General features: G+C 41.7%; 35 non-coding genes across 35 annotated transcripts; all 35 read left to right on the forward strand.

Annotated features, from left to right (window-relative positions):
* The first annotated feature begins 55 nt into the window (after positions 1-55).
* On the forward strand, positions 56-174 carry LOC140031502 (5S ribosomal RNA). The gene has a single exon (XR_011835424.1). It is a non-coding gene; the product is annotated as a 5S ribosomal RNA (ribosomal RNA).
* Positions 175-588: 414 nt separating this feature from the next.
* Positions 589-707, forward strand: LOC140032363 (5S ribosomal RNA). The gene has a single exon (XR_011836289.1). It is a non-coding gene; the product is annotated as a 5S ribosomal RNA (ribosomal RNA).
* A 414-nt stretch (positions 708-1,121) lies between these two features.
* Positions 1,122-1,240, forward strand: LOC140031672 (5S ribosomal RNA). Its single transcript, XR_011835595.1, has one exon. It is a non-coding gene; the product is annotated as a 5S ribosomal RNA (ribosomal RNA).
* A 414-nt stretch (positions 1,241-1,654) lies between these two features.
* Positions 1,655-1,773, forward strand: LOC140032402 (5S ribosomal RNA). The gene has a single exon (XR_011836327.1). It is a non-coding gene; the product is annotated as a 5S ribosomal RNA (ribosomal RNA).
* Positions 1,774-2,187: 414 nt separating this feature from the next.
* LOC140030991 (5S ribosomal RNA) lies at positions 2,188-2,306 on the forward strand. Its single transcript, XR_011834911.1, has one exon. It is a non-coding gene; the product is annotated as a 5S ribosomal RNA (ribosomal RNA).
* Positions 2,307-2,720: 414 nt separating this feature from the next.
* On the forward strand, positions 2,721-2,839 carry LOC140030759 (5S ribosomal RNA). Its single transcript, XR_011834678.1, has one exon. It is a non-coding gene; the product is annotated as a 5S ribosomal RNA (ribosomal RNA).
* A 414-nt stretch (positions 2,840-3,253) lies between these two features.
* Positions 3,254-3,372, forward strand: LOC140032030 (5S ribosomal RNA). The gene has a single exon (XR_011835956.1). It is a non-coding gene; the product is annotated as a 5S ribosomal RNA (ribosomal RNA).
* A 414-nt stretch (positions 3,373-3,786) lies between these two features.
* LOC140032031 (5S ribosomal RNA) lies at positions 3,787-3,905 on the forward strand. Its single transcript, XR_011835957.1, has one exon. It is a non-coding gene; the product is annotated as a 5S ribosomal RNA (ribosomal RNA).
* Positions 3,906-4,319: 414 nt separating this feature from the next.
* LOC140030738 (5S ribosomal RNA) lies at positions 4,320-4,438 on the forward strand. The gene has a single exon (XR_011834657.1). It is a non-coding gene; the product is annotated as a 5S ribosomal RNA (ribosomal RNA).
* A 1,134-nt stretch (positions 4,439-5,572) lies between these two features.
* On the forward strand, positions 5,573-5,691 carry LOC140029954 (5S ribosomal RNA). Its single transcript, XR_011833869.1, has one exon. It is a non-coding gene; the product is annotated as a 5S ribosomal RNA (ribosomal RNA).
* A 411-nt stretch (positions 5,692-6,102) lies between these two features.
* LOC140030740 (5S ribosomal RNA) lies at positions 6,103-6,221 on the forward strand. Its single transcript, XR_011834659.1, has one exon. It is a non-coding gene; the product is annotated as a 5S ribosomal RNA (ribosomal RNA).
* Positions 6,222-7,355: 1,134 nt separating this feature from the next.
* On the forward strand, positions 7,356-7,474 carry LOC140029956 (5S ribosomal RNA). The gene has a single exon (XR_011833871.1). It is a non-coding gene; the product is annotated as a 5S ribosomal RNA (ribosomal RNA).
* Positions 7,475-7,885: 411 nt separating this feature from the next.
* On the forward strand, positions 7,886-8,004 carry LOC140032364 (5S ribosomal RNA). The gene has a single exon (XR_011836290.1). It is a non-coding gene; the product is annotated as a 5S ribosomal RNA (ribosomal RNA).
* Positions 8,005-8,418: 414 nt separating this feature from the next.
* Positions 8,419-8,537, forward strand: LOC140031673 (5S ribosomal RNA). The gene has a single exon (XR_011835596.1). It is a non-coding gene; the product is annotated as a 5S ribosomal RNA (ribosomal RNA).
* A 414-nt stretch (positions 8,538-8,951) lies between these two features.
* LOC140023273 (5S ribosomal RNA) lies at positions 8,952-9,070 on the forward strand. The gene has a single exon (XR_011827243.1). It is a non-coding gene; the product is annotated as a 5S ribosomal RNA (ribosomal RNA).
* Positions 9,071-9,484: 414 nt separating this feature from the next.
* On the forward strand, positions 9,485-9,603 carry LOC140030992 (5S ribosomal RNA). Its single transcript, XR_011834912.1, has one exon. It is a non-coding gene; the product is annotated as a 5S ribosomal RNA (ribosomal RNA).
* Positions 9,604-10,016: 413 nt separating this feature from the next.
* On the forward strand, positions 10,017-10,135 carry LOC140030760 (5S ribosomal RNA). Its single transcript, XR_011834679.1, has one exon. It is a non-coding gene; the product is annotated as a 5S ribosomal RNA (ribosomal RNA).
* Positions 10,136-10,549: 414 nt separating this feature from the next.
* LOC140032032 (5S ribosomal RNA) lies at positions 10,550-10,668 on the forward strand. The gene has a single exon (XR_011835958.1). It is a non-coding gene; the product is annotated as a 5S ribosomal RNA (ribosomal RNA).
* A 414-nt stretch (positions 10,669-11,082) lies between these two features.
* Positions 11,083-11,201, forward strand: LOC140032033 (5S ribosomal RNA). The gene has a single exon (XR_011835959.1). It is a non-coding gene; the product is annotated as a 5S ribosomal RNA (ribosomal RNA).
* Positions 11,202-11,615: 414 nt separating this feature from the next.
* Positions 11,616-11,734, forward strand: LOC140030741 (5S ribosomal RNA). The gene has a single exon (XR_011834660.1). It is a non-coding gene; the product is annotated as a 5S ribosomal RNA (ribosomal RNA).
* Positions 11,735-12,148: 414 nt separating this feature from the next.
* On the forward strand, positions 12,149-12,267 carry LOC140031068 (5S ribosomal RNA). The gene has a single exon (XR_011834989.1). It is a non-coding gene; the product is annotated as a 5S ribosomal RNA (ribosomal RNA).
* Positions 12,268-12,681: 414 nt separating this feature from the next.
* LOC140031567 (5S ribosomal RNA) lies at positions 12,682-12,800 on the forward strand. The gene has a single exon (XR_011835488.1). It is a non-coding gene; the product is annotated as a 5S ribosomal RNA (ribosomal RNA).
* Positions 12,801-13,934: 1,134 nt separating this feature from the next.
* LOC140029957 (5S ribosomal RNA) lies at positions 13,935-14,053 on the forward strand. Its single transcript, XR_011833872.1, has one exon. It is a non-coding gene; the product is annotated as a 5S ribosomal RNA (ribosomal RNA).
* Positions 14,054-14,464: 411 nt separating this feature from the next.
* On the forward strand, positions 14,465-14,583 carry LOC140031504 (5S ribosomal RNA). The gene has a single exon (XR_011835426.1). It is a non-coding gene; the product is annotated as a 5S ribosomal RNA (ribosomal RNA).
* A 414-nt stretch (positions 14,584-14,997) lies between these two features.
* On the forward strand, positions 14,998-15,116 carry LOC140032132 (5S ribosomal RNA). The gene has a single exon (XR_011836057.1). It is a non-coding gene; the product is annotated as a 5S ribosomal RNA (ribosomal RNA).
* Positions 15,117-15,530: 414 nt separating this feature from the next.
* Positions 15,531-15,649, forward strand: LOC140031505 (5S ribosomal RNA). The gene has a single exon (XR_011835427.1). It is a non-coding gene; the product is annotated as a 5S ribosomal RNA (ribosomal RNA).
* A 414-nt stretch (positions 15,650-16,063) lies between these two features.
* LOC140032133 (5S ribosomal RNA) lies at positions 16,064-16,182 on the forward strand. The gene has a single exon (XR_011836058.1). It is a non-coding gene; the product is annotated as a 5S ribosomal RNA (ribosomal RNA).
* Positions 16,183-16,596: 414 nt separating this feature from the next.
* On the forward strand, positions 16,597-16,715 carry LOC140031506 (5S ribosomal RNA). Its single transcript, XR_011835428.1, has one exon. It is a non-coding gene; the product is annotated as a 5S ribosomal RNA (ribosomal RNA).
* Positions 16,716-17,129: 414 nt separating this feature from the next.
* Positions 17,130-17,248, forward strand: LOC140023881 (5S ribosomal RNA). The gene has a single exon (XR_011827847.1). It is a non-coding gene; the product is annotated as a 5S ribosomal RNA (ribosomal RNA).
* Positions 17,249-17,662: 414 nt separating this feature from the next.
* On the forward strand, positions 17,663-17,781 carry LOC140032142 (5S ribosomal RNA). Its single transcript, XR_011836067.1, has one exon. It is a non-coding gene; the product is annotated as a 5S ribosomal RNA (ribosomal RNA).
* A 414-nt stretch (positions 17,782-18,195) lies between these two features.
* Positions 18,196-18,314, forward strand: LOC140030742 (5S ribosomal RNA). Its single transcript, XR_011834661.1, has one exon. It is a non-coding gene; the product is annotated as a 5S ribosomal RNA (ribosomal RNA).
* A 1,135-nt stretch (positions 18,315-19,449) lies between these two features.
* Positions 19,450-19,568, forward strand: LOC140030020 (5S ribosomal RNA). Its single transcript, XR_011833934.1, has one exon. It is a non-coding gene; the product is annotated as a 5S ribosomal RNA (ribosomal RNA).
* A 1,135-nt stretch (positions 19,569-20,703) lies between these two features.
* On the forward strand, positions 20,704-20,822 carry LOC140030433 (5S ribosomal RNA). The gene has a single exon (XR_011834348.1). It is a non-coding gene; the product is annotated as a 5S ribosomal RNA (ribosomal RNA).
* Positions 20,823-21,957: 1,135 nt separating this feature from the next.
* Positions 21,958-22,076, forward strand: LOC140030021 (5S ribosomal RNA). The gene has a single exon (XR_011833935.1). It is a non-coding gene; the product is annotated as a 5S ribosomal RNA (ribosomal RNA).
* Positions 22,077-23,211: 1,135 nt separating this feature from the next.
* On the forward strand, positions 23,212-23,330 carry LOC140030434 (5S ribosomal RNA). The gene has a single exon (XR_011834349.1). It is a non-coding gene; the product is annotated as a 5S ribosomal RNA (ribosomal RNA).
* Positions 23,331-23,571: the final 241 nt, after the last annotated feature.

Consider the following 23,571-nt stretch of genomic DNA (forward strand, 5'->3'; position numbering starts at 1 on the left):
CACACTGCTTCGCAGGACTGGGTAGTTTAAAGGAATAAAGCGAAAGGAAAATGGCGGGTGCGATCATACCAGCACTATTGCACCGGATCCCATCAGAACTCCGAAGTTAAGCGTGCTTGGGCGAGAGTAGTACTAGGATGGGTGACCCCCTGGGATGTCCTCGTGTTGCACCCCTCTCTTTTTTGTTTCGAAATCCAAATTTCCTATTCGTTCTTTATCCTGTAGTAATTTAGCTCCGTCGGAACGATTGCTTTATATTTTGCTTCTTGTCGAAGCATGAATGCGGGTCTGAAGGCGCGAGACAAATCAGGAACGGTACGGCTCGATCAAAGCTCGGATCGTCGCTCAAATTTGTCGGCGCAAATGTATCACCGCAAGCGTGAAGGATTGATTTCATGATAATTTAGAGTTGCGGGATGAGGGAAAAAAATAAGGTGCAAATCAATAACAAAAAAAATATAAAGTAAATAAATAAAAGAATAAGAGGAAAATGCTTGAATTGACGCTTAAAATGAATTTCGGTCTAGAAAAGCCACACTGCTTCGCAGGACTGGGTAGTTTAAAGGAATAAAACGAAAGGAAAATGGCGGGTGCGATCATACCAGCATTAATGCACCGGATCCAATCAGAACTCCGAAGTTAAGCGTGCTTAGGCGAGAGTTGTACTAGGATGGGTGACCCCCTGGGAAGTCCTCGTGTTGCACCCCTCTCATTTTTGTTTCGAAATCCAAATTTCCGATTCGTTCTTTATCCTGTAGTAATTTAGCTCCGTCGGAACGACTGCTTTATATTTTGCTTCTTGTCGAAGCATGAAGTCGGGTCTGAAGGCGCGAGACAAATCAGGAACGGTATTGCTCGATCAAAGCCCGGATCGTCGCTCAAATTTGTCGGCGCAAATGTGTCACCGCAAGCGTGAAGGATTGATTTCATGATAATTTAGAGTTGCGGGATGAGGGAAAAAAATAAGGTGCAAATCAATACCAAAAAAAATATAAAGTAAATAAATAAAAGGATAAGAGGAAAATGCTTGAATCGAAGCTTAAAATGAATTTCGGTCTAGAAAAGCCACACTGTTTCGCAGCACGGGGTGGTTTAAAAGAATAAAGCGAAAGGAACATGGCGGGTGCGATCATACCAGTACAAATGCACCGGATCCCATCAGAACTCCGAAGTTAAGCGTGCTTGGGCGAGAGTAGTACTAGGATGGGTGACCCCCTGGGATGTCCTCGTGTTGCACCCCTCTCTTTTTTGTTTCGAAATCCAAATTTCCTATTCGTTCTTTATCCTGTAGTAATTTAGCTCCGTCAGAACGATTGCTTTATATTTTGCTTCTTGTCGAAGCATGAATGCGGGTCTGAAGGCGCGAGACAAATCAGGAACGGTACGGCTCGATCAAAGCTCGGATCGTCGCTCAAATTTGTCGGCGCAAATGTATCACCGCAAGCGTGAAGGATTGATTTCATGATAATTTAGAGTTGCGGGATGAGGGAAAAAAATAAGGTGCAAATCAACAACAAAAAAAATATAAAGTAAATAAATAAAAGAATAAGAGGAAAATGCTTGAATTGACGCTTAAAATGAATTTCGGTCTAGAAAAGCCACACTGCTTCGCAGGACTGGGTAGTTTAAAGGAATAAAGCGAAAGGAAAATGGCGGGTGCGATCATATCAGCATTAATGCACCGGATCCAATCAGAACTCCGAAGTTAAGCGTGCTTAGGCGAGAGTAGTACTAGGATGGGTGACCCCCTGGGAAGTCCTCGTGTTGCACCCCTCTCATTTTTGTTTCGAAATCCAAATTTCCTATTCGTTCTTTATCCTGTAGTAATTTAGCTCCGTCGGAACGACTGCTTTATATTTTGGTTCTTGTCGAAGCATGAAGGCGGGTCTGAAGGCGCGAGACAAATCAGGAACGGTATTGCTCGATCAAAGCCCGGATCTTCGCTCAAATTTGTCGGCGCAAATGTATCACCGCAAGCGTGAAGGATTGATTTCATGATAATTTAGAGTTGCGGGATGAGGGAAAAAAATAAGGTGCAAATCAATAACAAAAAAAATATAAAGTAAATAAATAAAAGGATAAGAGGAAAATGCTTGAATCGAAGCTTAAAATGAATTTCGGTCTAGAAAAGCCACACTGTTTCGCAGCACGGGGTGGTTTAAAAGAATAAAGCGAAAGGAACATGGCGGGTGCGATCATACCAGCACTAATGCACCGGATCCCATCAGAACTCCGAAGTTAAGCGTGTTTGGGCGAGAATAGTACTAGGATGGGTGACCCCCTGGGAAGTCCTCGTGTTGCACCCCTCTCTTTTTTGTTTCGAAATCCAAATTTCCTATTCGTTCTTTATCCTGTAGTAATTTAGCTCCGTCGGAACGATTGTTTTATATTTTGCTTCTTGTCGAAGCATGAAGGCGGGTCTGAAGGCGCGAGACAAATCAGGAACGGTACGGCTCGATCAAAGCCCGGATCGTCGCTCAAATTTGTCGGCGCAAATGTATCACCGCAAGCGTGAAGGTTTGATTTCATGATAATTTAGAGTTGCGGGATGAGGGAAAAAAATAAGGTGCAAATCAATAACAAAAAAAATATAAAGTAAATAAATAAAAGGATAAGAGGAAAATGCTTGAATTGAAGCTTAAAATGAATTTCGGTCTAGAAAAGCCACACTGTTTCGCAGCACGGGGTGGTTTAAAAGAATAAAGCGAAAGGAACATGGCGGGTGTGATCATACCAGCACTATTGCACCGGATCCCATCAGAACTCCGAAGTTAAGCGTGCTTGGGCGAGAGTAGTACTAGGATGGGTGACCCCCTGGGAAGTCCTCGTGTTGCACCCCTCTCTTTTTTGTTTCGAAATCCAAATTTCCTATTCGTTCTTTATCCTGTAGTAATTTAGCTCCGTCGGAACGATTGCTTTATATTTTGCTTCTTGTCGAAGCATGAATGCGGGTCTGAAGGCGCGAGACAAATCAGGAACGGTACGGCTCGATCAAAGCTCGGATCGTCGCTCAAATTTGTCGGCGCAAATGTATCACCGCAAGCGTGAAGGATTGATTTCATGATAATTTAGAGTTGCGGGATGAGGGACAAAAATAAGGTGCAAATCAATAACAAAAAAAAAATAAAGTAAATAAATAAAAGGATAAGAGTAAAATGCTTGAATTGACGCTTAAAATGAATTTCGGTCTAGAAAAGCCACACTGCTTCGCAGGACTGGGTAGTTTAAAGGAATAAAGCGAAAGAAAAATGGCGCGTGCGATCATACCGGCATTAATGCACCGGATCCCATCAGAACTCCGAAGTTAAGCGTGCTTAGGCGAGAGTAGTACTAGGATGGGTGACCCCCTGGGAAGTCCTCGTGTTGCACCCCTCTCATTTTTGTTTCGAAATCCAAATTTCCTATTCGTTCTTTATCCTGTAGTAATTTAGCTCCGTCGGAACGACTGCTTTATATTTTGCTTCTTGTCGAAGCATGAAGGCGGGTCTGAAGGCGCGAGACAAATCAGGAACGGTATTGCTCGATCAAAGCCCGGATCGTCGCTCAAATTTGTCGGCGCAAATGTATCACCGCAAGCGTGAAGGATTGATTTCATGATAATTTAGAGTTGCGGGATAAGGGACAAAAATAAGGTGCAAATCAATAACAAAAAAAAAATAAAGTAAATAAATAAAAGGATAAGAGTAAAATGCTTGAATTGACGCTTAAAATGAATTTCGGTCTAGAAAAGTCACACTGCTTCGCAGGACTGGGTAGTTTAAAGGAATAAAGCGAAAGAAAAATGGCGCGTGCGATCATACCGGCATTAATGCACCGGATCCCATCAGAACTCCGAAGTTAAGCGTGCTTAGGCGAGAGTAGTACTAGGATGGGTGACCCCCTGGGAAGTCCTCGTGTTGCACCCCTCTCATTTTTGTTTCGAAATCCAAATTTCCTATTCGTTCTTTATCCTGTAGTAATTTAGCTCCGTCGGAACGACTGCTTTATATTTTGCTTCTTGTCGAAGCATGAAGGCGGGTCTGAAGGCGCGAGACAAATCAGGAACGGTATTGCTCGATCAAAGCCCGGATCGTCGCTCAAATTTGTCGGCGCAAATGTATCACCGCAAGCGTGAAGGATTGATTTCATGATAATTTTGAGTTGCGGGATGAGGGAAAAAAATAAGGTGCAAATCAATAACAAAAAAAATATAAAGTAAATAAATAATAGGATAAGAGGAAAATGCTTGAATCGAAGCTTAAAATGAATTTCGGTCTAGAAAAGCCACACTGTTTCGCAGCACGGGGTGGTTTAAAAGAATAAAGCGAAAGGAACATGGCGGGTGCGATCATACCAGCACTAATGCACCGGATCCCATCAGAACTCCGAAGTTAAGCGTGCTTGGGCGAGAGTGGTACTAGGATGGGTGACCCCCTGGGAAGTCCTCGTGTTGCACCCCTCTCTTTTTTGTTTCGAAATCCAAATTTCCTATTCGTTCTTTATCCTGTAGTAATTTAGCTCCGTCGGAACGATTGCTTTATATTTTGCTTCTTGTCGAAGCATGAAGGCGGGTCTGAAGGCGCGAGACAAATCAGGAACGGTACGGCTCGATCAAAGCCCGGATCGTCGCTCAAATTTGTCGGCGCAAATGTATCACCGCAACTAGGGGTGGCAATTTTCGACACGACCTGAAAACACGATACGAGCCTAACACGAAATTAATGGGTTTGGGTTGAGGTTTCGGGAATTCGGGTCAGAATCCGGTTGGACCCGATGAACCCGAAAAGAAAACCGGTCGATTTCGGGTCAACCCGTGGTGACCTGATATGACCCGATATGACCCGTTTACGAGTTAAAAATAATTTAATAAACATAAAAATAATTTTATCTAACTAAACTAAGTTATTCTTTTTTTCAAAGGCATTAATTACTTAATCCTAAACAAATTTATTTAATTTGTGTGAAGTTGAAATTATTATACTTGGACAAATAATATATTATATTATTTTTCACTTTTATATTGTTTTAATTTATTTTATATTTTGCTTGGGATAAAACACTTTTACGGTGTTTAATTTATTTTAGATTTGATTTGGAATCATTTATTTAAATTTTTATTACTTGATTATGTAATTAATTTTGTGAGAAATTGATTTTATTAGAAATTACAGTGATAAATTAATAAATTAAAATTAAGTTTCGGGTCATTTCGGGTCGACCCGCCGCCCCGTAAACCTGAAATCTTCGGGTTCGGGTCAGCATACCTGACCCGTCACGGGTTGGCGGGTCGGGGTTCGGGTCAACAGATTTTCTGACGGGTCTGTTGACCCGAACCCGACCCGCCAACCTGATTTGGACCCGAATTGCCACCCCTGACTGCAAGCGTGAAGTATTGATTTCATGATAATTTAGAGTTGCGGGATGAGGGAAAAAAACAGGGTGCAAATCAATAACAAAAAAAAAATAAAGTAAATAAATAAAAGGATAAGAGGAAAATGCTTGAATTGACGCTTAAAATGAATTTCGGTCTAGAAAAGCCACACTGCTTCGCAGGACGGGGTAGTTTAAAAGAATAAAGCGAAAGGAACATGGCGGGTGCGATCATACCAGCACTAATGCACCGGATCCCATCAGAACTCCGAAGTTAAGCGTGCTTGGGCGAGAGTAGTACTAGGATGGGTGACCCCCTGGGAAGTCCTCGTGTTGCACTCTCATTTTTGTTTCGAAATCCAAATTTCCTATTCGTTCTTTATCCTGTAGTAATTTAGCTCCGTCGGAACGACTGCTTTATATTTTGGTTCTTGTCGAAGCATGAAGGCGGGTCTGAAGGCGCGAGACAAATCAGGAACGGTATTGCTCGATCAAAGCCCGGATCGTCGCTCAAATTTGTCGGCGCAAATGTATCACCGCAAGCGTGAAGGATTGATTTCATGATAATTTTGAGTTGCGGGATGAGGGAAAAAAATAAGGTGCAAATCAATAACAAAAAAAATATAAAGTAAATAAATAATAAGATAAGAGGAAAATGCTTGAATCGAAGCTTAAAATGAATTTCGGTCTAGAAAAGCCACACTGTTTCGCAGCACGGGGTGGTTTAAAAGAATAAAGCGAAAGGAACATGGCGGGTGCGATCATACCAGCACTAATGCACCGGATCCCATCAGAACTCCGAAGTTAAGCGTGCTTGGGCGAGAGTGGTACTAGGATGGGTGACCCCCTGGGAAGTCCTCGTGTTGCACCCCTCTCTTTTTTGTTTCGAAATCCAAATTTCCTATTCGTTCTTTATCCTGTAGTAATTTAGCTCCGTCGGAACGATTGCTTTATATTTTGCTTCTTGTCGAAGCATGAAGGCGGGTCTGAAGGCGCGAGACAAATCAGGAACGGTACGGCTCGATCAAAGCCCGGATCGTCGCTCAAATTTGTCGGCGCAAATGTATCACCGCAACTAGGGGTGGCAATTTTCGACACGACCTGAAAACACGATACGAGCCTAACACGAAATTAATGGGTTTGGGTTGAGGTTTCGGGAATTCGGGTCAGAATCCGGTTGGACCCGATGAACCCGAAAAGAAAACCGGTCGATTTCGGGTCAACCCGTGGTGACCTGATATGACCCGATATGACCCGTTTACGAGTTAAAAATAATTTAATAAACATAAAAATAATTTTATCTAACTAAACTAAGTTATTCTTTTTTTCAAAGGCATTAATTACTTAATCCTAAACAAATTTATTTAATTTGTGTGAAGTTGAAATTATTATACTTGGACAAATAATATATTATATTATTTTTCACTTTTATATTGTTTTAATTTATTTTATATTTTGCTTGGGATAAAACACTTTTACGGTGTTTAATTTATTTTAGATTTGATTTGGAATCATTTATTTAAATTTTTATTACTTGATTATGTAATTAATTTTGTGAGAAATTGATTTTATTAGAAATTACAGTGATAAATTAATAAATTAAAATTAAGTTTCGGGTCATTTCGGGTCGACCCGCCGCCCCGTAAACCTGAAATCTTCGGGTTCGGGTCAGCATACCTGACCCGTCACGGGTTGGCGGGTCGGGGTTCGGGTCAACAGATTTTCTGACGGGTCTGTTGACCCGAACCCGACCCGCCAACCTGATTTGGACCCGAATTGCCACCCCTGACTGCAAGCGTGAAGTATTGATTTCATGATAATTTAGAGTTGCGGGATGAGGGAAAAAAACAGGGTGCAAATCAATAACAAAAAAAAAATAAAGTAAATAAATAAAAGGATAAGAGGAAAATGCTTGAATTGACGCTTAAAATGAATTTCGGTCTAGAAAAGCCACACTGCTTCGCAGGACGGGGTAGTTTAAAAGAATAAAGCGAAAGGAACATGGCGGGTGCGATCATACCAGCACTAATGCACCGGATCCCATCAGAACTCCGAAGTTAAGCGTGCTTGGGCGAGAGTAGTACTAGGATGGGTGACCCCCTGGGAAGTCCTCGTGTTGCACTCTCATTTTTGTTTCGAAATCCAAATTTCCTATTCGTTCTTTATCCTGTAGTAATTTAGCTCCGTCGGAACGACTGCTTTATATTTTGGTTCTTGTCGAAGCATGAAGGCGGGTCTGAAGGCGCGAGACAAATCAGGAACGGTATTGCTCGATCAAAGCCCGGATCGTCGCTCAAATTTTTCGGCGCAAATGTATCACCGCAAGCGTGAAGGATTGATTTCATGATAATTTAGAGTTGCGGGATGAGGGAAAAAAATAAGGTGCAAATCAATAACAAAAAAAATATAAAGTAAATAAATAAAAGAATAAGAGGAAAATGCTTGAATTGACGCTTAAAATGAATTTCGGTCTAGAAAAGCCACACTGCTTCGCAGGACTGGGTAGTTTAAAGGAATAAAACGAAAGGAAAATGGCGGGTGCGATCATACCAGCATTAATGCACCGGATCCAATCAGAACTCCGAAGTTAAGCGTGCTTAGGCGAGAGTTGTACTAGGATGGGTGACCCCCTGGGAAGTCCTCGTGTTGCACCCCTCTCATTTTTGTTTCGAAATCCAAATTTCCGATTCGTTCTTTATCCTGTAGTAATTTAGCTCCGTCGGAACGACTGCTTTATATTTTGCTTCTTGTCGAAGCATGAAGTCGGGTCTGAAGGCGCGAGACAAATCAGGAACGGTATTGCTCGATCAAAGCCCGGATCGTCGCTCAAATTTGTCGGCGCAAATGTGTCACCGCAAGCGTGAAGGATTGATTTCATGATAATTTAGAGTTGCGGGATGAGGGAAAAAAATAAGGTGCAAATCAATACCAAAAAAAATATAAAGTAAATAAATAAAAGGATAAGAGGAAAATGCTTGAATCGAAGCTTAAAATGAATTTCGGTCTAGAAAAGCCACACTGTTTCGCAGCACGGGGTGGTTTAAAAGAATAAAGCGAAAGGAACATGGCGGGTGCGATCATACCAGTACAAATGCACCGGATCCCATCAGAACTCCGAAGTTAAGCGTGCTTGGGCGAGAGTAGTACTAGGATGGGTGACCCCCTGGGATGTCCTCGTGTTGCACCCCTCTCTTTTTTGTTTCGAAATCCAAATTTCCTATTCGTTCTTTATCCTGTAGTAATTTAGCTCCGTCAGAACGATTGCTTTATATTTTGCTTCTTGTCGAAGCATGAATGCGGGTCTGAAGGCGCGAGACAAATCAGGAACGGTACGGCTCGATCAAAGCTCGGATCGTCGCTCAAATTTGTCGGCGCAAATGTATCACCGCAAGCGTGAAGGATTGATTTCATGATAATTTAGAGTTGCGGGATGAGGGAAAAAAATAAGGTGCAAATCAACAACAAAAAAAATATAAAGTAAATAAATAAAAGAATAAGAGGAAAATGCTTGAATTGACGCTTAAAATGAATTTCGGTCTAGAAAAGCCACACTGCTTCGCAGGACTGGGTAGTTTAAAGGAATAAAGCGAAAGGAAAATGGCGGGTGCGATCATATCAGCATTAATGCACCGGATCCAATCAGAACTCCGAAGTTAAGCGTGCTTAGGCGAGAGTAATACTAGGATGGGTGACCCCCTGGGAAGTCCTCGTGTTGCACCCCTCTCATTTTTGTTTCGAAATCCAAATTTCCTATTCGTTCTTTATCCTGTAGTAATTTAGCTCCGTCGGAACGACTGCTTTATATTTTGGTTCTTGTCGAAGCATGAAGGCGGGTCTGAAGGCGCGAGACAAATCAGGAACGGTATTGCTCGATCAAAGCCCGGATCTTCGCTCAAATTTGTCGGCGCAAATGTATCACCGCAAGCGTGAAGGATTGATTTCATGATAATTTAGAGTTGCGGGATGAGGGAAAAAAATAAGGTGCAAATCAATAACAAAAAAAATATAAAGTAAATAAATAAAAGGATAAGAGGAAAATGCTTGAATCGAAGCTTAAAATGAATTTCGGTCTAGAAAAGCCACACTGTTTCGCAGCACGGGGTGGTTTAAAAGAATAAAGCGAAAGGAACATGGCGGGTGCGATCATACCAGCACTAATGCACCGGATCCCATCAGAACTCCGAAGTTAAGCGTGTTTGGGCGAGAATAGTACTAGGATGGGTGACCCCCTGGGAAGTCCTCGTGTTGCACCCCTCTCTTTTTTGTTTCGAAATCCAAATTTCCTATTCGTTCTTTATCCTGTAGTAATTTAGCTCCGTCGGAACGATTGTTTTATATTTTGCTTCTTGTCGAAGCATGAAGGCGGGTCTGAAGGCGCGAGACAAATCAGGAACGGTACGGCTCGATCAAAGCCCGGATCGTCGCTCAAATTTGTCGGCGCAAATGTATCACCGCAAGCGTGAAGGTTTGATTTCATGATAATTTAGAGTTGCGGGATGAGGGAAAAAAATAAGGTGCAAATCAATAACAAAAAAATATAAAGTAAATAAATAAAAGGATAAGAGGAAAATGCTTGAATTGAAGCTTAAAATGAATTTCGGTCTAGAAAAGCCACACTGTTTCGCAGCACGGGGTGGTTTAAAAGAATAAAGCGAAAGGAACATGGCGGGTGTGATCATACCAGCACTATTGCACCGGATCCCATCAGAACTCCGAAGTTAAGCGTGCTTGGGCGAGAGTAGTACTAGGATGGGTGACCCCCTGGGAAGTCCTCGTGTTGCACCCCTCTCTTTTTTGTTTCGAAATCCAAATTTCCTATTCGTTCTTTATCCTGTAGTAATTTAGCTCCGTCGGAACGATTGCTTTATATTTTGCTTCTTGTCGAAGCATGAATGCGGGTCTGAAGGCGCGAGACAAATCAGGAACGGTACGGCTCGATCAAAGCTCGGATCGTCGCTCAAATTTGTCGGCGCAAATGTATCACCGCAAGCGTGAAGGATTGATTTCATGATAATTTAGAGTTGCGGGATGAGGGACAAAAATAAGGTGCAAATCAATAACAAAAAAAAAATAAAGTAAATAAATAAAAGGATAAGAGTAAAATGCTTGAATTGACGCTTAAAATGAATTTCGGTCTAGAAAAGCCACACTGCTTCGCAGGACTGGGTAGTTTAAAGGAATAAAGCGAAAGAAAAATGGCGCGTGCGATCATACCGGCATTAATGCACCGGATCCCATCAGAACTCCGAAGTTAAGCGTGCTTAGGCGAGAGTAGTACTAGGATGGGTGACCCCCTGGGAAGTCCTCGTGTTGCACCCCTCTCATTTTTGTTTCGAAATCCAAATTTCCTATTCGTTCTTTATCCTGTAGTAATTTAGCTCCGTCGGAACGACTGCTTTATATTTTGCTTCTTGTCGAAGCATGAAGGCGGGTCTGAAGGCGCGAGACAAATCAGGAACGGTATTGCTCGATCAAAGCCCGGATCGTCGCTCAAATTTGTCGGCGCAAATGTATCACCGCAAGCGTGAAGGATTGATTTCATGATAATTTAGAGTTGCGGGATAAGGGACAAAAATAAGGTGCAAATCAATAACAAAAAAAAAATAAAGTAAATAAATAAAAGGATAAGAGTAAAATGCTTGAATTGACGCTTAAAATGAATTTCGGTCTAGAAAAGCCACACTGCTTCGCAGGACTGGGTAGTTTAAAGGAATAAAGCGAAAGAAAAATGGCGCGTGCGATCATACCGGCATTAATGCACCGGATCCCATCAGAACTCCGAAGTTAAGCGTGCTTAGGCGAGAGTAGTACTAGGATGGGTGACCCCCTGGGAAGTCCTCGTGTTGCACCCCTCTCATTTTTGTTTCGAAATCCAAATTTCCTATTCGTTCTTTATCCTGTAGTAATTTAGCTCCGTCGGAACGACTGCTTTATATTTTGCTTCTTGTCGAAGCATGAAGGCGGGTCTGAAGGCGCGAGACAAATCAGGAACGGTATTGCTCGATCAAAGCCCGGATCGTCGCTCAAATTTGTCGGCGCAAATGTATCACCGCAAGCGTGAAGGATTGATTTCATGATAATTTTGAGTTGCGGGATGAGGGAAAAAAATAAGGTGCAAATCAATAACAAAAAAAATATAAAGTAAATAAATAATAGGATAAGAGGAAAATGCTTGAATCGAAGCTTAAAATGAATTTCGGTCTAGAAAAGCCACACTGTTTCGCAGCACGGGGTGGTTTAAAAGAATAAAGCGAAAGGAACATGGCGGGTGCGATCATACCAGCACTAATGCACCGGATCCCATCAGAACTCCGAAGTTAAGCGTGCTTGGGCGAGAGTGGTACTAGGATGGGTGACCCCCTGGGAAGTCCTCGTGTTGCACCCCTCTCTTTTTTGTTTCGAAATCCAAATTTCCTATTCGTTCTTTATCCTGTAGTAATTTAGCTCCGTCGGAACGATTGCTTTATATTTTGCTTCTTGTCGAAGCATGAAGGCGGGTCTGAAGGCGCGAGACAAATCAGGAACGGTACGGCTCGATCAAAGCCCGGATCGTCGCTCAAATTTGTCGGCGCAAATGTATCACCGCAAGCGTGAAGGATTGATTTCATGATAATTTAGAGTTGCGGGATGAGGGAAAAAAATAAGGTGCAAATCAATAACAAAAAAAATATAAAGTAAATAAATAAAAGGATAAGAGGAAAATGCTTGAATTGAATCTTAAAATGAATTTCGGTCTAGAAAAGCCACACTGTTTCGCAGCACGGGGTGGTTTAAAAGAATAAAGCGAAAGGAACATGGCGGGTGCGATCATACCAGCACTATTGCACCGGATCCCATCAGAACTCCAAAGTTAAGCGTGCTTGGGCGAGAGTAGTACTAGGATGGGTGACCCCCTGGGAAGTCCTCGTGTTGCACCCCTCTCATTTTTGTTTCGAAATCCATATTTCCTATTCGTTCTATATCCTGTAGTAATTTAGCTCCGTCGGAACGATTGCTTTATATTTTGCTTCTTGTCGAAGCATGAAGGCGGGTCTGAAGGCGCGAGACAAATCAGGAACGGTATTGCTCGATCAAAGCCCGGATCGTCGCTCAAATTTGTCGGCGCAAATGTATCACCGCAAGCGTGAAGGATTGATTTCATGATAATTTTGAGTTGCGGGATGAGGGAAAAAAATAAGGTGCAAATCAATAACAAAAAAAATATAAAGTAAATAAATAAAAGGATAAGAGGAAAATGCTTGAATCGAAGCTTAAAATGAATTTCGGTCTAGAAAAGCCACACTGTTTCGCAGCACGGGGTAGTTTAAAAGAATAAAGCGAAAGGAACATGGCGGGTGCGATCATACCAGCAGTAATGCACCGGATCCCATCAGAACTCCGAAGTTAAGCGTGCTTGGGCGAGAGTGGTACTAGGATGGGTGACCCCCTGGGAAGTCCTCGTGTTGCACCCCTCTCTTTTTTGTTTCGAAATCCAAATTTCCTATTCGTTCTTTATCCTGTAGTAATTTAGCTCCGTCGGAACGATTGCTTTATATTTTGCTTCTTGTCGAAGCATGAAGGCGGGTCTGAAGGCGCGAGACAAATCAGGAACGGTACGGCTCGATCAAAGCCCGGATCGTCGCTCAAATTTGTCGGCGCAAATGTATCACCGCAACTAGGGGTGGCAATTTTCGACACGACCTGAAAACACGATACGAGCCTAACACGAAATTAATGGGTTTGGGTTGAGGTTTCGGGAATTCGGGTCAGAATCCGGTTGGACCCGATGAACCCGAAAAGAAAACCGGTCGATTTCGGGTCAACCCGTGGTGACCTGATATGACCCGATATGACCCGTTTACGAGTTAAAAATAATTTAATAAACATAAAAATAATTTTATCTAACTAAACTAAGTTATTCTTTTTTTCAAAGGCATTAATTACTTAATCCTAAACAAATTTATTTAATTTGTGTGAAGTTGAAATTATTATACTTGGACAAATAATATATTATATTATTTTTCACTTTTATATTGTTTTAATTTATTTTATATTTTGCTTGGGATAAAACACTTTTACGGTGTTTAATTTATTTTAGATTTGATTTGGAATCATTTATTTAAATTTTTATTACTTGATTATGTAATTAATTTTGTGAGAAATTGATTTTATTAGAAATTACAGTGATAAATTAATAAATTAAAATTAAGTTTCGGGTCATTTCGGGTCGACCCGCCGCCCCGTAAACCTGAAATCTTCGGGTTCGGGTCAGCATACCTGACCCGTCACGGGTTGGCGGGTCGGGGTTCGGGTCAACAGATTTTCTGACGGGTCTGTTGACCCGAACCCGACCCGCCAACCTGATTTGGACCCGAATTGCCACCCCTGACTGCAAGCGTGAAGTATTGATTTCATGATAATTTAGAGTTGCGGGATGAGGGAAAAAAACAGGGTGCAAATCAATAACAAAAAAAAAATAAAGTAAATAAATAAAAGGATAAGAGGAAAATGCTTGAATTGACGCTTAAAATGAATTTCGGTCTAGAAAAGCCACACTGCTTCGCAGGACGGGGTAGTTTAAAAGAATAAAGCGAAAGGAACATGGCGGGTGCGATCATACCAGCACTAATGCACCGGATCCCATCAGAACTCCGAAGTTAAGCGTGCTTGGGCGAGAGTAGTACTAGGATGGGTGACCCCCTGGGAAGTCCTCGTGTTGCACTCTCATTTTTGTTTCGAAATCCAAATTTCCTATTCGTTCTTTATCCTGTAGTAATTTAGCTCCGTCGGAACGACTGCTTTATATTTTGGTTCTTGTCGAAGCATGAAGGCGGGTCTGAAGGCGCGAGACAAATCAGGAACGGTATTGCTCGATCAAAGCCCGGATCGTCGCTCAAATTTGTCGGCGCAAATGTATCACCGCAAGCGTGAAGGATTGATTTCATGATAATTTTGAGTTGCGGGATGAGGGAAAAAAATAAGGTGCAAATCAATAACAAAAAAAATATAAAGTAAATAAATAAAAGAATAAGAGGAAAATGCTTGAATTGACGCTTAAAATGAATTTCGGTCAAGAAAAGCCACACTGCTTCGCAGGACTGGGTAGTTTAAAGGAATAAAGCGAAAGGAAAATGGCGGGTGCGATCATACCAGCACTATTGCACCGGATCCCATCAGAACTCCGAAGTTAAGCGTGCTTGGGCGAGAGTAGTACTAGGATGGGTGACCCCCTGGGATGTCCTCGTGTTGCACCCCTCTCTTTTTTGTTTCGAAATCCAAATTTCCTATTCGTTCTTTATCCTGTAGTAATTTAGCTCCGTCGGAACGATTGCTTTATATTTTGCTTCTTGTCGAAGCATGAATGCGGGTCTGAAGGCGCGAGACAAATCAGGAACGGTACGGCTCGATCAAAGCTCGGATCGTCGCTCAAATTTGTCGGCGCAAATGTATCACCGCAAGCGTGAAGGATTGATTTCATGATAATTTAGAGTTGCGGGATGAGGGAAAAAAATAAGGTGCAAATCAATAACAAAAAAAATATAAAGTAAATAAATAAAAGAATAAGAGGAAAATGCTTGAATTGACGCTTAAAATGAATTTCGGTCTAGAAAAGCCACACTGCTTCGCAGGACTGGGTAGTTTAAAGGAATAAAACGAAAGGAAAATGGCGGGTGCGATCATACCAGCATTAATGCACCGGATCCAATCAGAACTCCGAAGTTAAGCGTGCTTAGGCGAGAGTAGTACTAGGATGGGTGACCCCCTGGGAAGTCCTCGTGTTGCACCCCTCTCATTTTTGTTTCGAAATCCAAATTTCCGATTCGTTCTTTATCCGTTAGTAATTTAGCTCCGTCGGAACGACTGCTTTATATTTTGCTTCTTGTCGAAGCATGAAGTCGGGTCTGAAGGCGCGAGACAAATCAGGAACGGTATTGCTCGATCAAAGCCCGGATCGTCGCTCAAATTTGTCGGCGCAAATGTGTCACCGCAAGCGTGAAGGATTGATTTCATGATAATTTAGAGTTGCGGGATGAGGGAAAAAAATAAGGTGCAAATCAATAACAAAAAAAATATAAAGTAAATAAATAAAAGGATAAGAGGAAAATGCTTGAATTGACGCTTAAAATGAATTTCGGTCTAGAAAAGCCACACTGCTTCGCAGGACTGGGTAGTTTAAAGGAATAAAGCGAAAGGAAAATGGCGGGTGCGATCATACCAGCACTATTGCACCGGATCCCATCAGAACTCCGAAGTTAAGCGTGCTTGGGCGAGAGTAGTACTAGGATGGGTGACCCCCTGGGATGTCCTCGTGTTGCACCCCTCTCTTTTTTGTTTCGAAATCCAAATTTCCTATTCGTTCTTTATCCTGTAGTAATTTAGCTCCGTCGGAACGATTGCTTTATATTTTGCTTCTTGTCGAAGCATGAATGCGGGTCTGAAGGCGCGAGACAAATCAGGAACGGTACGGCTCGATCAAAGCTCGGATCGTCGCTCAAATTTGTCGGCGCAAATGTATCACCGCAAGCGTGAAGGATTGATTTCATGATAATTTAGAGTTGCGGGATGAGGGAAAAAAATAAGGTGCAAATCAATAACAAAAAAAATATAAAGTAAATAAATAAAAGAATAAGAGGAAAATGCTTGAATTGACGCTTAAAATGAATTTCGGTCTAGAAAAGCCACACTGCTTCGCAGGACTGGGTAGTTTAAAGGAATAAAACGAAAGGAAAATGGCGGGTGCGATCATACCAGCATTAATGCACCGGATCCAATCAGAACTCCGAAGTTAAGCGTGCTTAGGCGAGAGTAGTACTAGGATGGGTGACCCCCTGGGAAGTCCTCGTGTTGCACCCCTCTCATTTTTGTTTCGAAATCCAAATTTCCGATTCGTTCTTTATCCGTTAGTAATTTAGCTCCGTCGGAACGACTGCTTTATATTTTGCTTCTTGTCGAAGCATGAAGTCGGGTCTGAAGGCGCGAGACAAATCAGGAACGGTATTGCTCGATCAAAGCCCGGATCGTCGCTCAAATTTGTCGGCGCAAATGTGTCACCGCAAGCGTGAAGGATTGATTTCATGATAATTTAGAGTTGCGGGATGAGGGAAAAAAATAAGGTGCAAATCAATAACAAAAAAAATATAAAGTAAATAAATAAAAGGATAAGAGGAAAATGCTTGAATTGACGCTTAAAATGAATTTCGGTCTAGAAAAGCCACACTGCTTCGCAGGACTGGGTAGTTTAAAGGAATAAAGCGAAAGGAAAATGGCGGGTGCGATCATACCAGCACTATTGCACCGGATCCCATCAGAACTCCGAAGTTAAGCGTGCTTGGGCGAGAGTAGTACTAGGATGGGTGACCCCCTGGGATGTCCTCGTGTTGCACCCCTCTCTTTTTTGTTTCGAAATCCAAATTTCCTATTCGTTCTTTATCCTGTAGTAATTTAGCTCCGTCGGAACGATTGCTTTATATTTTGCTTCTTGTCGAAGCATGAATGCGGGTCTGAAGGCGCGAGACAAATCAGGAACGGTACGGCTCGATCAAAGCTCGGATCGTCGCTCAAATTTGTCGGCGCAAATGTATCACCGCAAGCGTGAAGGATTGATTTCATGATAATTTAGAGTTGCGGGATGAGGGAAAAAAATAAGGTGCAAATCAATAACAAAAAAAATATAAAGTAAATAAATAAAAGAATAAGAGGAAAATGCTTGAATTGACGCTTAAAATGAATTTCGGCCTAGAAAAGCCACACTGCTTCGCAGGACTGGGTAGTTTAAAGGAATAAAGCGAAAGGAAAATGGCGGGTGCGATCATTTCAGCATTAATGCACCGGATCCAATCAGAACTCCGAAGTTAAGCGTGCTTAGGCGAGAGTAGTACTAGGATGGGTGACCCCCTGGGAAGTCCTCGTGTTGCACCACTCTCATTTTTGTTTCGAAATCCAAATTTCCTATTCGTTCTTTATCCTGTAGTAATTTAGCTCCGTCGGAACGACTGCTTTATATTTTGGTTCTTGTCGAAGCATGAAGGCGGGTCTGAAGGCGCGAGACAAATCAGGAACGGTATTGCTCGATCAAAGCCCGGATCTTCGCTCAAATTTGTCGGCGCAAATGTATCACCGCAAGCGTGAAGGATTGATTTCATGATAATTTAGAGTTGCGGGATGAGGGAAAAAAATAAGGTGCAAATCAATAACAAAAAAAATATAAAGTAAATAAATAAAAGGATAAGAGGAAAATGCTTGAATCGAAGCTTAAAATGAATTTCGGTCTAGAAAAGCCACACTGTTTCGCAGCACGGGGTGGTTTAAAAGAATAAAGCGAAAGGAACATGGCGGGTGCGATCATACCAGCACTAATGCACCGGATCCCATCAGAACTCCGAAGTTAAGCGTGCTTGGGCGAGAGTAGTACTAGGATGGGTGACCCCCTGGGAAGTCCTCGTGTTGCACCCCTCTCATTTTTGTTTCGAAATCCAAATTTCCTATTCGTTCTTTATCCTGTAGTAATTTAGCTCCGTCGGAACGATTGCTTTATATTTTGCTTCTTGTCGAAGCAAGAATGCGGGTCTGAAGGCGCGAGACAAATCAGGAACGGTACGGCTCGATCAAAGCCCGGATCGTCGCTCAAATTTGTCGGCGCAAATGTATCACCGCAAGCGTGAAGGATTGATTTCATGATAATTTAGAGTTGCGGGATGAGGGAAAAAAATAAGGTGCAAATCAATAACAAAAAAAATATAAAGTAAATAAATAAAAGGATAAGAGGAAAATGCTTGAATTGACGCTTAAAATGAATTTCGGTCTAGAAAAGCCACACTGCTTCGCAGGACTGGGTAGTTTAAAGGAATAAAGCGAAAGGAAAATGGCGGGTGCGATCATACCAGCACTAATGCACCGGATCCCATCAGAACTCCGAAGTTAAGCGTGCTTGGGCGAGAGTGGTACTAGGATGGGTGACCCCCTGGGAAGTCCTCGTGTTGCACCCCTCTCTTTTTTGTTTCGAAATCCAAATTTCCTATTCGTTCTTTATCCTGTAGTAATTTAGCTCCGTCGGAACGATTGCTTTATATTTTGCTTCTTGTCGAAGCATGAAGGCGGGTCTGAAGGCGCGAGACAAATCAGGAACGGTACGGCTCGATCAAAGCCCGGATCGTCGCTCAAATTTGTCGGCGCAAATGTATCACCGCAACTAGGGGTGGCAATTTTCGACACGACCTGAAAACACGATACGAGCCTAACACGAAATTAATGGGTTTGGGTTGAGATTTCGGGAATTCGGGTCAGAATCCGGTTGGACCCGATGAACCCGAAAAGAAAACCGGTCGATTTCGGGTCAACCCGTGGTGACCTGATATGACCCGATATGACCCGTTTACGAGTTAAAAATAATTTAATAAACATAAAAATAATTTTATCTAACTAAACTAAGTTATTCTTTTTTTCAAAGGCATTAATTACTTAATCCTAAACGAATTTATTTAATTTGTGTGAAGTTGAAATTATTATACTTGGACAAATAATATATTATATTATTTTTCACTTTTATATTGTTTTAATTTATTTTATATTTTGCTTGGGATAAAACACTTTTACGGTGTTTAATTTATTTTAGATTTGATTTGGAATCATTTATTTAAGTTTTTATTACTTGATTATGTAATTAGTTTTGTGAGAAATTGATTTTATTAGAAATTACAGTGATAAATTAAAAAATTAAAATTAAGTTTCGGGTCATTTCGGGTCGACCCGCCGCCCCGTAAACCTGAAATCTTCGGGTTCGGGTCAGCATACCTGACCCGTCACGGGTTGGCGGGTCGGGGTTCGGGTCAACAGATTTTCTGGCGGGTCTGTTGACCCGAACCCGACCCGCCAACCTGATTTGGACCCGAATTGCCACCCCTGACTGCAAGCGTGAAGGATTGATTTCATGATAATTTAGAGTTGCGGGATGAGGGAAAAAAACAGGGTGCAAATCAATAACAAAGAGAAAAATAAAGTAAATAAATAAAAGGATAAGAGGAAAATGCTTGAATTGACGCTTAAAATGAATTTCGGTCAAGAAAAGCCACACTGCTTCGCAGGACGGGGTAGTTTAAAAGAATAAAGCGAAAGGAACATGGCTGGTGCGACCATACCAGCACTAATGCACCGGATCCCATCAGAACTCCGAAGTTAAGCGTGCTTGGGCGAGAGTAGTACTAGGATGGGTGACCCCCTGGGAAGTCCTCGTGTTGCACCCCTCTCTTTTTTGTTTCGAAATCCAAATTTCCTATTCGTTCTTTATCCTGTAGTAATTTAGCTCCGTCGGAACGATTGCTTTATATTTTGCTTCTTGTCGAAGCATGAAGGCGGGTCTGAAGGCGCGAGACAAATCAGGAACGGTACGGCTCGATCAAAGCCCGGATCGTCGCTCAAATTTGTCGGCGCAAATGTATCACCGCAACTAGGGGTGGCAATTTTCGACACGACCTGAAAACACGACACGAGCCTAACACGAAATTAATGGGTTTGGGTTGAGGTTTCGGGAATTCGGGTCAGAATCGGGTTGGACCCGATGAACCCGAAAAGATAACCGGTCGATTTCGGGTCAACCCGTGGTGACCTGATATGACCCGATATGACCCGTTTACGAGTTAAAAATAATTTAATAAACATAAAAATAATTTTATCTAACTAAACTAAGTTATTCTTTTTTTCAAAGGCATTAATTACTTAATCCTAAACGAATTTATTTAATTTGTGTGAAGTTGAAATTATTATACTTGGACAAATAATATATTATATTATTTTTCACTTTTATATTGTTTTAATTTATTTTATATTTTGCTTGGGATAAAACACTTTTACGGTGTTTAATTTATTTTAGATTTGATTTGGAATCATTTATTTAAATTTTTATTACTTGATTATGTAATTAGTTTTGTGAGAAATTGATTTTATTAGAAATTACAGTGATAAATTAATAAATTAAAATTAAGTTTCGGGTCATTTCGGGTCGACCCGCCGCCCCGTAAACCTGAAATCTTCGGGTTCGGGTCAGCATACCTGACCCGTCACGGGTTGGCGGGTCGGGGTTCGGGTCAACAGATTTTCTGGCGGGTCTGTTGACCCGAACCCGACCCGCCAACCTGATTTGGACCCGAATTGCCACCCCTGACTGCAAGCGTGAAGGATTGATTTCATGATAATTTAGAGTTGCGGGATGAGGGAAAAAAACAGGGTGCAAATCAATAACAAAAAGAAAAATAAAGTAAATAAATAAAAGGATAAGAGGAAAATGCTTGAATTGACGCTTAAAATGAATTTCGGTCTAGAAAAGCCACACTGCTTCGCAGGACGGGGTAGTTTAAAAGAATAAAGCGAAAGGAACATGGCGGGTGCGACCATACCAGCACTAATGCACCGGATCCCATCAGAACTCCGAAGTTAAGCGTGCTTGGGCGAGAGTGGTACTAGGATGGGTGACCCCCTGGGAAGTCCTCGTGTTGCACCCCTCTCTTTTTTGTTTCGAAATCCAAATTTCCTATTCGTTCTTTATCCTGTAGTAATTTAGCTCCGTCGGAACGATTGCTTTATATTTTGCTTCTTGTCGAATCATGAAGGCGGGTCTGAAGGCGCGAGACAAATCAGGAACGGTACGGCTCGATCAAAGCCCGGATCGTCGCTCAAATTTGTCGGCGCAAATGTATCACCGCAACTAGGGGTGGCAATTTTCGACACGACCTGAAAACACGACACGAGCCTAACACGAAATTAATGGGTTTGGGTTGAGGTTTCGGGAATTCGGGTCAGAATCCGGTTGGACCCGATGAACCCGAAAAGAAAACCGGTCGATTTCGGGTCAACCCGTGGTGACCTGATATGACCCGATATGACCCGTTTACGAGTTAAAAATAATTTAATAAACATAAAAATAATTTTATCTAACTAAACTAAGTTATTCTTTTTTTCAAAGGCATTAATTACTTAATGCTAAACGAATTTATTTAATTTGTGTGAAGTTGAAATTATTATACTTGGACAAATAATATATTATATTATTTTTCACTTTTATATTGTTTTAATTTATTTTATATTTTGCTTGGGATAAAACACTTTTACGGTGTTTAATTTATTTTAGATTTGATTTGGAATCATTTATTTAAATTTTTATTACTTGATTATGTAATTAGTTTTGTGAGAAATTGATTTTATTAGAAATTACAGTGATAAATTAAAAAATTAAAATTAAGTTTCGGGTCATTTCGGGTCGACCCGCCGCCCCGTAAACCTGAAATCTTCGGGTTCGGGTCAGCATACCTGACCCGTCACGGGTTGGCGGGTCGGGGTTCGGGTCAACAGATTTTCTGGCGGGTCTGTTGACCCGAACCCGACCCGCCAACCTGATTTGGACCCGAATTGCCACCCCTGACTGCAAGCGTGAAGGATTGATTTCATGATAATTTAGAGTTGCGGGATGAGGGAAAAAAACAGGGTGCAAATCAATAACAAAGAGAAAAATAAAGTAAATAAATAAAAGGATAAGAGGAAAATGCTTGAATTGACGCTTAAAATGAATTTCGGTCAAGAAAAGCCACACTGCTTCGCAGGACGGGGTAGTTTAAAAGAATAAAGCGAAAGGAACATGGCTGGTGCGACCATACCAGCACTAATGCACCGGATCCCATCAGAACTCCGAAGTTAAGCGTGCTTGGGCGAGAGTAGTACTAGGATGGGTGACCCCCTGGGAAGTCCTCGTGTTGCACCCCTCTCTTTTTTGTTTCGAAATCCAAATTTCCTATTCGTTCTTTATCCTGTAGTAATTTAGCTCCGTCGGAACGATTGCTTTATATTTTGCTTCTTGTCGAAGCATGAAGGCGGGTCTGAAGGCGCGAGACAAATCAGGAACGGTACGGCTCGATCAAAGCCCGGATCGTCGCTCAAATTTGTCGGCGCAAATGTATCACCGCAACTAGGGGTGGCAATTTTCGACACGACCTGAAAACACGACACGAGCCTAACACGAAATTAATGGGTTTGGGTTGAGGTTTCGGGAATTCGGGTCAGAATCGGGTTGGACCCGATGAACCCGAAAAGATAACCGGTCGATTTCGGGTCAACCCGTGGTGACCTGATATGACCCGATATGACCCGTTTACGAGTTAAAAATAATTTAATAAACATAAAAATAATTTTATCTAACTAAACTAAGTTATTCTTTTTTTCAAAGGCATTAATTACTTAATCCTAAACGAATTTATTTAATTTGTGTGAAGTTGAAATTATTATACTTGGACAAATAATATATTATATTATTTTTCACTTTTATATTGTTTTAATTTATTTTATATTTTGCTTGGGATAAAACACTTTTACGGTGTTTAATTTATTTTAGATTTGATTTGGAATCATTTATTTAAATTTTTATTACTTGATTATGTAATTAGTTTTGTGAGAAATTGATTTTATTAGAAATTACAGTGATAAATTAATAAATTAAAATTAAGTTTCGGGTCATTTCGGGTCGACCCGCCGCCCCGTAAACCTGAAATCTTCGGGTTCGGGTCAGCATACCTGACCCGTCACGGGTTGGCGGGTCGGGGTTCGGGTCAACAGATTTTCTGGCGGGTCTGTTGACCCGAACCCGACCCGCCAACCTGATTTGGACCCGAATTGCCACCCCTGACTGCAAGCGTGAAGGATTGATTTCATGATAATTTAGAGTTGCGGGATGAGGGAAAAAAACAGGGTGCAAATCAATAACAAAGAGAAAAATAAAGTAAATAAATAAAAGGATAAGAGGAAAATGCTTGAATTGACGCTTAAAATGAATTTCGGTCTAGAAAAGCCACACTGCTTCGCAGGACGGGGTAGTTTAAAAGAATAAAGCGAAAGGAACATGGCGGGTGCGACCATACCAGCACTAATGCACCGGATCCCATCAGAACTCCGAAGTTAAGCGTGCTTGGGCGAGAGTGGTACTAGGATGGGTGACCCCCTGGGAAGTCCTCGTGTTGCACCCCTCTCTTTTTTGTTTCGAAATCCAAATTTCCTATTCGTTCTTTATCCTGTAGTAATTTAGCTCCGTCGGAACGATTGCTTTATATTTTGCTTCTTGTCGAAACATGAAGGCGGGTCTGAAGGCGCGAGACAAATCAGGAACGGTACGGCTCGATCAAAGCCCGGATCGTCGCTCAAATTTGTCGGCGCAAATGTATCACCGCAACTAGGGGTGGCAATTTTCGACACGACCTGAAAACACGA

The sequence above is a fragment of the Coffea arabica genome, chromosome 11e (genome assembly GCF_036785885.1).
Source record: "Coffea arabica cultivar ET-39 chromosome 11e, Coffea Arabica ET-39 HiFi, whole genome shotgun sequence".
In the NCBI taxonomy this organism is placed as follows: Eukaryota; Viridiplantae; Streptophyta; class Magnoliopsida; order Gentianales; family Rubiaceae; genus Coffea; species Coffea arabica.